Genomic DNA, 10534 nt, shown 5'->3' on the forward strand with positions numbered 1-10534 from the left:
GGGTTTGGGGGCTTTTGGGGCTTTTGGGGTTTTGGGGAATTTTAGGGATTTAAGATTTGGGGGTTTTGGAGATTTTGGGGCTTTAAGATTTGGGGGTTTTGGAGATTTTAGAGATTTAAGATTTGGTGATTTTGGGAGGGATCTGGGGGAATTTTGGGGGTCTTGGGGGTTTGGATTTTTGGGGTATTTGGGATTTGGGGTTTTGGGAGATTTGGGGGGAGAATTTTGGGGTATTTGGAGGTTTTTGGGGGGATTTGGGGATTTTGGGGGACTTGGAGGATTTGGGGTTTTGGAGGGAATTGGGGACATTTTGGGGTTTTGGGGACTTCGGGATTTTTGGGGGTAAAATGGGGAATTTTGGGCTGAAATTGGGGTATTTGGGATTTGGGGTTTTTTTGGGATTGGGGGATTTGGGAGTTTGGGGCACTTTGGGGGATTTGGGGAATTTTGAGGTTTTTGAAGTTTTGAAGTTTTTTGGGGTTTTGGGATTTGGGGTTTTTGAGGCGGTAAAATGGGAAATTTCGGAGATTTTGGGGGGTTTTGAGGGACTTTGGGGTTTTTGGAATGTTTGGGGCTTGGGGGGAGTTTGGGGGTGTTTTGGATTTTTGGGATTTGGGGTTTTTGGGGTTTTGGCATTTTGGGGGATTTGGTGGATTTGGGGGATTTTGGGGCTTTGGGAATTGGGGGAAATTTGGGGATTTTGGGGGTTGGGAGGTATTTTGGGTGATTTAGGAGAGATTTTTGGGGTATTTTGGTGGACCGCGTTTTTTGGGTTAATTTTGGTGATTTTGGGTTAGTTTTGGTGGATTCTTGGGTTAATTTTGGGTTAATTTGGGGATTTTTAGGTAAATTTTGGTGATTCGAGGTTAATTTGCGTGATTGTGGGGGGATTTGGGGGGATTTTGGGGTGAACTTTGGTGTATTTGGGGTTAATTTGGGTTAATTTGGGTGATTTTGGGGTTAATTTTGCGTTAATTGGGAGGATTTCAGGGTTAATTTTGCTGTATTTTGGGTGAATTTTGGTGATTTTGGGGTGAATTTGGGGGGATTTCAGGGTTAATTTTGGTGAATTTTGGGCGAATTTTGGGTGATTTTTGGGTTAATTTGGGTGATTTCAGGGAGATTTTTTTTTGTTAATTTGGGTGATTTTGGGAGGATTTTGGGGTGAATTTTTGTGCATTTTCTGTTAATTTGGGGTGAATTTTGTTGATTTTTGTGTTAATTTGGATGGTTTTGGGGGATTTTGGATGAATTCTGGGTGAATTCTGATGATTTTTGGGTAATTTAGGTGATTTTGGATTTATTTTGGTTTCATTTTGGTTTCATTTTGGTGTATTTTAGGTTCATTTTGGGTGAATTTTGGGTTTATTTTTGGGTGAATTCTGTTGATTTTTGGGTAAATTTGGATGGTTTCGGGGGAATTTTGGCTTCATTTTGTTGATTTTTGGGTTATTTTGGGTGAATTTGGGGTGAATTCTGTTGATTTTTGCCGTTTCCCTCCCCAGCTCCGTTTGCAGCAGCGCCTGCGGTTCCTGAGTGCCGCCACCAGGGGGCGCCGAGCGGCGCTGGGAGCGCTGCAGGAGCAGGTGGGGAGCGAACCAGTATGGACCAGTATGGACCAGTATGGACCGGTATAAACTGGTTAAACCCCGCCAGGGACCCCCCCAGTGACCCCTCAGTGCCCCTGCAGGAACAGGTGGGCCCCGCACCAGTATAAACCAGTATGGACCAGTATGGACCAGTATAAACCAGTATAGACCACTAAGCCCCCCAGTCCCCTCCCAGTATATCCCAGTATCCTCCAGCCCATCCCAGTTTATCCCAGTTCCTTCCCTGTCCCTCCCAGTTCATCCCAGTTTGACACTAGCTGTGATCTCAATGCTCCCAGTCCCTCCCAGTATAACCCAGTCCCCTCCCAGTCTGTCCCAGTTCATCCCAGTTTGACTCCAGCTCTGATCCCAGTGCTCCCAGTCCCTCCCAGTTCCTCCCAGTCCATCCCAGTTCATCCCAGTGCTCCCAGTTTGACTCCAGCTGAGATCCCAGTAACTCCCAGTTTGATCCTAGTCCCCTCCCAGTGTTCACAGTAACCCCAGTCCATCCCAGTATCCCCCAGTTCCTCCTCAGTCCATCCCAGTATATCCCAGTATATCCCAGTTCCCTCCCAGTCCCTCCCAGTCCCTCCCAGTATAAACCAGTGTCCCCCAGTTCCATCCCAGTTCATCCCAGTGCTTCCAGTTTGAGTCCAGCTCTGATCCCAGTGCTCCCAGTAACTCTCAGTACGATCCCAGTCCCTCCCAGTATAACCCAGTCCCTCCCAGCACCCTCCCAGTTCCATCCCAGTATATCCCAGTATAACCCAGTCCATCCCAGTATCCTGCACTTCCCTCCCAGTTCCCTCCCAGTCCTTCCCAGTTCCCCCCAGTTCCATCCCAGCCCCCTCCCAGTATAACCCAGTATCCCCCAGTCCCTCCCAGTACAATCCAGTCCCCTCCCAGTTGCTCCCAGTTCATCGCAGTTTGACTCCAGCTCTGATCCCAGTGCTCCCAGTAACTCCCAGTTCCTCCCAGTTTGACTCCAGCTGAGATCCCAGTAACTCCCAGTTTGATCCCAGTGCCCTCCCAGTATAACCCAGTTTGCTCCCAGTCCCTCCCAGTATAAACCAGTATCTCCCAATTCCCTCCAGTCCATCCCAGTATAACCCAGTTCCCCCAGTCCCTCCCAGTTTGATCCCAGTTCCCGACGTCTCTGATTGGCCGCAGGTTGTGGGCGTGGTGCAGGCGGGGCTGGGCTCGGCCCCTCCCCCTCTGGAGGGGCGTGGCTGCAGCGCCGGCAGCTGGCACTGGGAGCACTGGGAGCGGAGCCCCGCCCCCTAGCACAGGCCACGCCCCCTCTGCGGGGGCTGGCACGGGAGATGGGCGTGGCACAGGTAGGGGAGGGGCTAAGGGGTGGGGCAGGGCTTAAAGTTGGATGGGAGGGGCTAAAATGGGGGAGATGTGAGGGGCTTAAATGGAGAGGGGCTTAAAGAGGGATGGGGTAGCTTAAAAAGAGGAGGAGGGGCTTAAAGGTGGAAGAGGGGAGAGAAGGAGGAAGAGGGTGGGGAGGGGCTTAAATGAGGGCGGGGCCTAAAGTGGGAGGAGCCTAAAGGGTGGGGCAAAGGCTGGAGGGGTGGGACTTAAAGAGGGGGAGGCGCCTGAGGGGGAGGAAGGAGATTTAAGAGTGGGGAGGGGCTCAAAGGGGGAGGGGCTTAAATAGATGGCATCTAAAGAGGGGGAGGGTCTTAAAGATGGGGAGGGGCTTGAGTGGGGGAGGGACCTCGAGGAGGGAGGGGTTTAGAGAGCCAAGGGACAGGGGAGGGGAGTGGGGGAGGAGCTAAAAGATGGGGGGGGACTTAAATTTAGGGGGAGGGGCTTGGGAGCAGGATTGGGGGAGGAGCTTGAAATGTGGGGGAGGGGCTGGAGGGAAAGGGGAGGAGCTTAAAGAGTGGGGGAGGGACTTGGAGAGAGTGGGAGGGGTTTGGGGTGGGGCTTAAATGGGGCTGAAAAGGTGGGGGAGGGTCCTGCCAATTGTGGGCATGTCCTGCAGGGTTTGGGGTGCGTGGCCAAGCCCACCCCCACCGCCTTGTGTCCGTCAGGGCTCGCTGCTGTCCCAGGCGGCCATCTTGCATCAGCAGCTCCGCCAGGGGGCGCTGCACCTGCGCCAGGGGGCGGGGCCTGCCCTGGGGGCAGAGCCAGAGCCGCTGGCCCCGCCCCCCCCTCACCGGGGACGTGGCTGAGCTGCTGCCTCGGCTGCGATTGGTCAGAGAAGGCTGCGAGCAGCGAATCAGGGACTGGCCCCGCCTCCAGGAGCTCGTCAGCCAATGGTGAGGGAGGGGGCGGGGCCTGGAGGGGGATAGGCCTAGACTGGGGGCGTGTCTCCCCACCCCAAGCCCCGCCCCCTTTTCCTAACCCCGCCCCTCTCCCCAGGTGGGCCCAGCCGGCTCATTGGGTCCTGGCCACGCCCCCTGGCTGCACCCCCTTCTCCCATTGGCTGCAGCGCTGGAGAGCTGCCGCACACGCCCTGCAGGCCACGTCCACCCCCAAGGAGGCTCCACCCACCCCCGAGGAGGCCCCGCCCACCGTTGGGAAGGGGGAGGAGTGAGCAGAATAGGCTCCGCCCATCTGAAGCACTCTGGAGATTCTGATTGGTTGGGAATAAAATGGTGTGGGGAAAGGGGCGTGGCCTGAGTCTGTGCTCAATGGGGGGGACCCAAAATGTCCCAAATTGTCCCCAGATGGCTCCAGAAAAATGTCCCAAATGTCCCAAATGGCCCAAAATCGCCCCAAAATGTCCCAAAGTGGCCCCAAATATCCCCAAAGTGTCCCCAAATGGCCCAAAAATGTCCCCAAATGGCCACAAAGGGTCCCCAGGGGGGTCCTGAGGTATCCCCAAGGTGTCTCCATGATGCTCCATTGAGGTCCCCAAGATGTCCCCAGAGTGCTTTCAGGGTGTCCCCACAGTGTCCTTCATGTGCCCTCAAGGTGTCCCTGCGATGGCTACTGCGATGTCCCCAAAGTGCCCCAAGAGTTCTTCAGGTGTCCCCAAAGTGTCCCTGGAGTGACCCTGAGATGTCCCCAAGGTGTCCCCGGAGTGGCTTCAAGATGTCCCCCCAAAGTGTCCTCAAGGTGTCCCCAAGATGTCCCCCTAAACTGTCCCCAAGGTGTCCCTCAGGTGTCCCAAAGTGTTCCCAAAGTGTCCCCAAGGTGTCCCCTGGGAGTCCTAAAGTGCCCCTGCAATGGCCCCTGAGATGTCCCCAAAGTGTCCCCAGTGTCACTCCCATATCTCCCTCAAATGTCCCCAAAATGTCCCCAAGGTGTCCCCAGGGTGTCCCCAAAGTGCTCTCAGGATGTCCCCAATGATGGTGACCCTGAAGTGTCCCCAAGGTGTCCCCCAGGGGTGCCCACAGGGCATCCTGAGGTGTCCCCAAAGTGTCCCCAGGGGGGTTCTGACAGTGTCCCCCTGGGGTTCTCAGAACGTCCCCAAGGTCTCCTTAAGGTGTCCCCAAAGCGTCCCCAGAGTGGTGGCTCTGAAGTGTCCCCAAGGTGGCCTTAGGGTGTCCCCAGAGTGTCCCCAGGGGCCTCCTCAAGTGTCCCCTTGGTGTCCCCATGACAGCTCCCAAAGTGACCCCGGGGTCTGGGGTTCCCAGAATGTCCCCACAATGTCCCCAAAGTGTCCCTGAAATGACCCCAGGGAGTTCCTGAGGTGTCTCCAAGGTGTCTCAGGGATGTCCCCAGGGTCACCCCAAAGTGTCCCTGAAGTGGCTCCAAAGTGTCCCCAAAATGCTCTCTGGGTGTCCCCAGGATGTCCCTAAAGTGTCCCTGAAATGACCCCAAGGGTGTCCCCAAAGTGTCCCCAAGATGTTCCTGAGCTGGGGGTTCCCAAAATGTCCCCAAAGTGCTCTCAGGGTGTCCTCAAAATGTCCCCAAGGTGTCCCCAGGATGTCCCTAAGATGTCCCCAAGATGTCTCCAAGGTGTCCCCAAAATGTCCCCAAGGTGTCCCCAAAGTGTCCCCAGGCTGCTCTCAGGGTGTCCCCAGGATGTCCCCGAAGTGTTCCAGGGGGGTACCAAAGTGACCCCACGATGGCCGCCATGATGTCCCCAAGGTGTCCCCAGGGTCACTCCCAGATGTCCCCAGGGTGCTCTCAGGGTGTCCCCGAGGTGTCCCTGAAATGACCCCATGATGTCCCCAAGGTGTCCCCAGGGTCACTCCCAGATGTCCCCAGGGTGCTCTCAGGGTGTCCCCAAGGTGGCCCCAGGGTCACCCCAAAGTGTCCCCAAGGTGTCCCCAAAGTGCCCCAAGGTGTCCCTGATGTGTCCCCAGGGTGGCCCCGCCCCATCCACCTCAGGGGACACCAGCAGGGGGTGCCCCGGTGCTCCCAGTGCATCCCAATTCAAACCAGTGCATCCCAGTACAAACCAGTGCATCCCAGTGCTCCCAGTTCAATCCCTGTCCATCCCAGTGCATCCCAGTTCAAACCAGCGCATCCCAGTACAAACCAGTGCATTCCAGTTCAAACCCAGTGCTCCCAGTTCAAACCCTGTCCATTCCAGTGCATCCCAGTTCATCCCAGTGCTCCCGCTGCATCCCAGTTCATGCCAGTGCTCCCAGTTGATCCCAGTGCTCCCAGTACATCCCAGTCAGTCCCAGTTTGTCCCAGTTAATCCCAGTCCATCCCAGTGACTCCCCCCAGTCCCTCCCAGTATATCCCAGTACAAAGCCGCTCTGTCCCAGTCCCTCCCAGTACAGAGCTGAGGAAAGTGAAGGGAGACGAGCACACATCCGATTAATGAGCATTGATCTCCAATTTATTGATCCAGCTTACACAATTTTATAGTAGTGTTAATTAAGCTCATACATATTGCAAAACCCGAGCTCATCAGTGCTTACAGATTACACACCAACCCCTCCTTTGTTGCCAATACCTGCGGTTCCTTGTTGAGGCTAACACTTGTTTTTCTCATCCTGCTGTTGACTTGTTATTGACCATTCTGAAGGCCTCCATGTTTTCCACCATGTTTATCTCATCACTTAGCCAAGGACACAGTGTTTATTGTTGTTAAGGAAAAAGCCTGAGAACTTGCTGCTTACAGCTGCCTTTTACTTTTTAACCAGCTGTATGTAATCATGGCCTTTCTATAAGCCATGTCTGAACAAAATCCTCCAACATATTCCCCGTTTTTCTTTTTGCTAAAGGAGGTTAGTCTGCAAGGTTTTTCTATCATTCTACTAATCATATCTTGAATACAATTAAAAATACAAGGCAAAATAAGCAAAAGCATTAAAAGCACACCTAGTATCCCTATAGCAAATGTCACAAGGTTCCCCAGCCACGGTCCAAGCAATGGCTTTTACCCCAAAGGGTTAAAACCACCCCCAACTGAGCCATAATGTCCTGCCCTATATGGCATTGCTCGGTAGGTGGTAATTGGACTACTGAAAAAGAAAGCTGTTAGCTGTTTTCCATTCATGCCAACCCGGAGAGGAGGCGAACGGCTAGGGCTAATAATGCTGGAATCTGCTTCAGTGTCGAGCAAGCCTGAAAATGATCTTTTCTGTCCCTGAAATTCCACTTCCACCCTTTTCTTGGGTCTCTCAGAAAGGTTCAGAGTCAGTAAGGTAAGTCCTCCGGTGGATTAAAAACCATTTTCCCCCCTCTCTTGTCCTTTCATAGTCTGTAATCCCTTAGTCATTTGGCCCAAGGGGCACCAGCTGAGCAATTCTCAGTCCTTTGTCAATTTGAAGTGGTGGGAAAGGGGTATGCACCATAACCATATAGTCCACACCAATGACGCCAGGCAAAACAAATAATCCCAACGCAAATGATCTTCCGAATAGCAGAGCACCCAGCTTGACCCTGTATAACAATAGGCCCGTGAATCCCTGTTGGGATTTTCCAGGGGTGCGGGGTCGTCAGTGTAACTCCTACGGCGGCTGCCGGTTCCAAGCCGAGGCTCCCTGTGGTAGCGGGTTGGAGACAGGAGAGGGTGCTGGTGCTGCAGCGACGACTTGTGTTGGTGCGCAGTCACTGCGGTTCTGGCACCAACTAGGCGTTGGAGGCAGTGCTGCTGACGCTTGAAGTGGTGCAAGAGCAGCTAACACCTGATTCTGAGAGGACTTTGCCTGTTCCTGTAAGCCTAGCCCTAATTGTTTGATTGCATCTACTACAAAGGCTTGTGGTCCTGTTGGCATCAAAGCCATTCTCTCTAATGCCTCCTCTACAGTCCAATTGGCACCCAGAGTTTTAAGCACACTTCTAGTAGTGGAATCACAATTTTGAAGAGCGCACTCCTTGAGTAATGCCCCCCTAAGACATTCTGGTACTCCAGCCCTTTTGATTGCGGCAGCAGCCTTATCAATAAATGACCCAAATGACTCTTCTGGCCTTTGCTTAATTCCCATTTACATGGGTACCCCTCCCGGCTCTTTTACCCTCTCTATAGCAAGCCTGACCAATCTCATCACTTCCCGGCACTTCTCTTGCCCCAACAAAGCCTGTGCTTCGGTGCGAAGAAAAGGTCCCAGGCCTATAAGCTCGTTCACAGTTATACCATGGAGAGGGTCTCCCAGCTGCCTCTGTACCGCCACACACTCGTTTACAAGCTCTTGCCAATTAGCATTAAATAACAATTGCTGATGTGGGGTAAAGATCAATTTAGCTATACCACCACAATCATTCACCAAAAGAAGACTGGTATCAAAAATATAGTCTAACATCTGTTTAGCTGGCTCACTTTTCACTCCAAACTAACAGTAGACCTCAGCTGAGACAGCAATTTCCAATCAAGGGCTGTAATGGTAGCCTGCATGCCCCCTCCCTCCTGCGGATGGAATACAACAGGACAAGCCAGCTGGGTAGCAGCGCTGATAACCTCCCCATCCCCCTTTTCCATGGCTTCTCTTGCAAGCGCAGCCCACGCCAATCTCCGCTCCCTTGCAATAGCCCCCGACAGGTCGTTTTCCGCCCCAGGGATCGGCTCATTGATTTTTTGGGAGATTATCGGGTGGTCTCGGCCATGGCTCCTGTTGTTCAGGGGATGCAGAAGCCTCAGAAGCACGTTGTATAGCCTGGCTTGTTGAAGCAGAGGAGGGCAGCGAAGCAGGTAAGAAAATCGTCCTCACTGCAGGAGCTAATGGTGTTCCCCTCTCCTGATCGTAATCTTTATTATGCCCATGAGCAGCTGTTGCCTGCTTGGCAGCTTTTTTCTCGGCCTGATGTTGTAAGAGCTCATTGTGAACCACCCTCCATAATTCACCTAACTTCTTGGCAGTTTTATCGTCCTCTAAAGTAGCCTCCGACAATAAATCACCGAATTTATGCCACTCTGTTAACTCATGAACTGTATGGGGGTTAATAGAAACTCCTCTATCGTAGCCATAAGTCAAAAGCCCTGGTAAATCCTTTTGCAAATCTATCCCCTTAACCTGCCGTTTTTGTAAAAAGGCAGTAAATAAATCATATGCTGCTTGCCTTTCCATACCTAAATCGTCAGCGCTGTTGCAGCTCTTCAAGGTCGCCGCAGCAGTATCAGCCGGGCTCGTCTATACGACACCCGAGGCACGGCGCTTCTCAGCTTCTTTTTTTTTTTCTCCTTTTTTCTCCGCGCTTATCTGCCGTCCCGGCTGCTTCTCAGGACCCAACCCATGTCTTCACTCCTCCGTGGTGTGTCGCAGTATCACGATCGGGTGTCACCATTTGAGGAAAGTGAAGGGAGACGAGCACACATCCGATTGATGAGCATCGAACTCCGATTTATTGATCCAGCTTACACACTTTTATAGTAGTGTTAATTAAGCTCATACATATTGCAAAACCCAAGCTCATCAGTGGTTACAGATTACACACCAACCCCTCCTTTGTTGCCAATACCTGTGGTTCCTTGTTGAGGCTAATACTTGTTTTTCTCATCCTGTTGTTGACTTGTTATTGAACATTCTCAAGGCCTCCATGTTTTCCACCATGTTTTTCTCATCACTTTACTCAAGGACATGGTGTTTATTGTTTAAGGAAAAAACCTGAGAACTTGCTGCTTACAGCTGCCTTTTACTTTTTAACCAGCTGTATGTGCTCATGGCCTTTCTATAAGCCATGTCTGAACAAAATTCTCCAACACAAGGTCTCCTCAGCTGGGCTGGAAAAGCACACCATGATGTGTGCTCTGCACAGTCCAGACCCACTGCCCAGCATTGCTGCATCACAGGGAGCTCTGGAACTTGATTGCACTGCTGGGCTTTAAACTACTTTTTATGAGAAAATAATCTAATTACCCCTGAGTAATGAAATACGAGACTTGAGGAGACTGAAACCACTCGCATGTGCTTGCTCTGTCTCTGTTTGTTGGACTGGCGATGCATCCACTCGAGCTTTGTGCAGGATCTGTAAGCAGAGGTTATGAGAATTCACTGGATAAATTGGTCCTGCCCTCATGAGTGTGATGACTTTTTGACACTGGCTTTGGAGATCTGTTAACTCACTAAGTTAGAACACTCTAGGGTTGTCCCTCTGTCCCTTCTTGTATTTTGCTGTTTTACTTTCTGTTACTCTTCTTTTTATTTGGAAGGGGAAGTATCTTGTTTGTTATTAAAAAAAAACCAAACTCCACTTCCAAACCAGTTCCATTAAGGTTACCAGCTGTATTTCAGAATGTTTCTGTAGTTTATGCACTTTTGAGTGATGAGTTAATAATGGGGAAAGCTTTATTTTGGCTATGGTGGTGCATGCTCTTGGGGTGACACTTGTGTCTTTGATGGAAACATGCACAGTAATCTAACCAGCTGAGTATTGTGGAAGGAAATCTTTGAAGACACAAAATTCAAAGAGCAAAAGACCAAATTGAAGCCACTTTTGCTACTCATTGAACAGGAACCTTCTTCATTTAAATATTTTGACACATAGGGAAGCTTCCTAACACAAAAGCGAGTCCTGTGGTGGGTCCAAATACTGCCCAATGTGTCTGTTAGACTCTTCACTTTGATTTAGATTCAAATGGTTAGTGAAGA

The 10534-nt window shown here is 51.6% G+C and overlaps 1 long non-coding RNA gene across 1 annotated transcript; it reads left to right on the forward strand.

The window, feature by feature from the left end:
* The first annotated feature begins 2810 nt into the window (after positions 1-2810).
* On the forward strand, positions 2811-4084 carry LOC134434756 (uncharacterized). The gene is made up of 3 exons (XR_010031922.1): positions 2811-2926; positions 3632-3859; positions 3963-4084. It is a non-coding gene; the product is annotated as an uncharacterized LOC134434756 (long non-coding RNA).
* The last annotated feature ends 6450 nt before the right edge of the window (positions 4085-10534 follow it).

The sequence above is a fragment of the Melospiza melodia genome, unplaced genomic scaffold (genome assembly GCF_035770615.1).
Source record: "Melospiza melodia melodia isolate bMelMel2 unplaced genomic scaffold, bMelMel2.pri scaffold_47, whole genome shotgun sequence".
NCBI lineage: Eukaryota > Metazoa > Chordata > Aves > Passeriformes > Passerellidae > Melospiza > Melospiza melodia.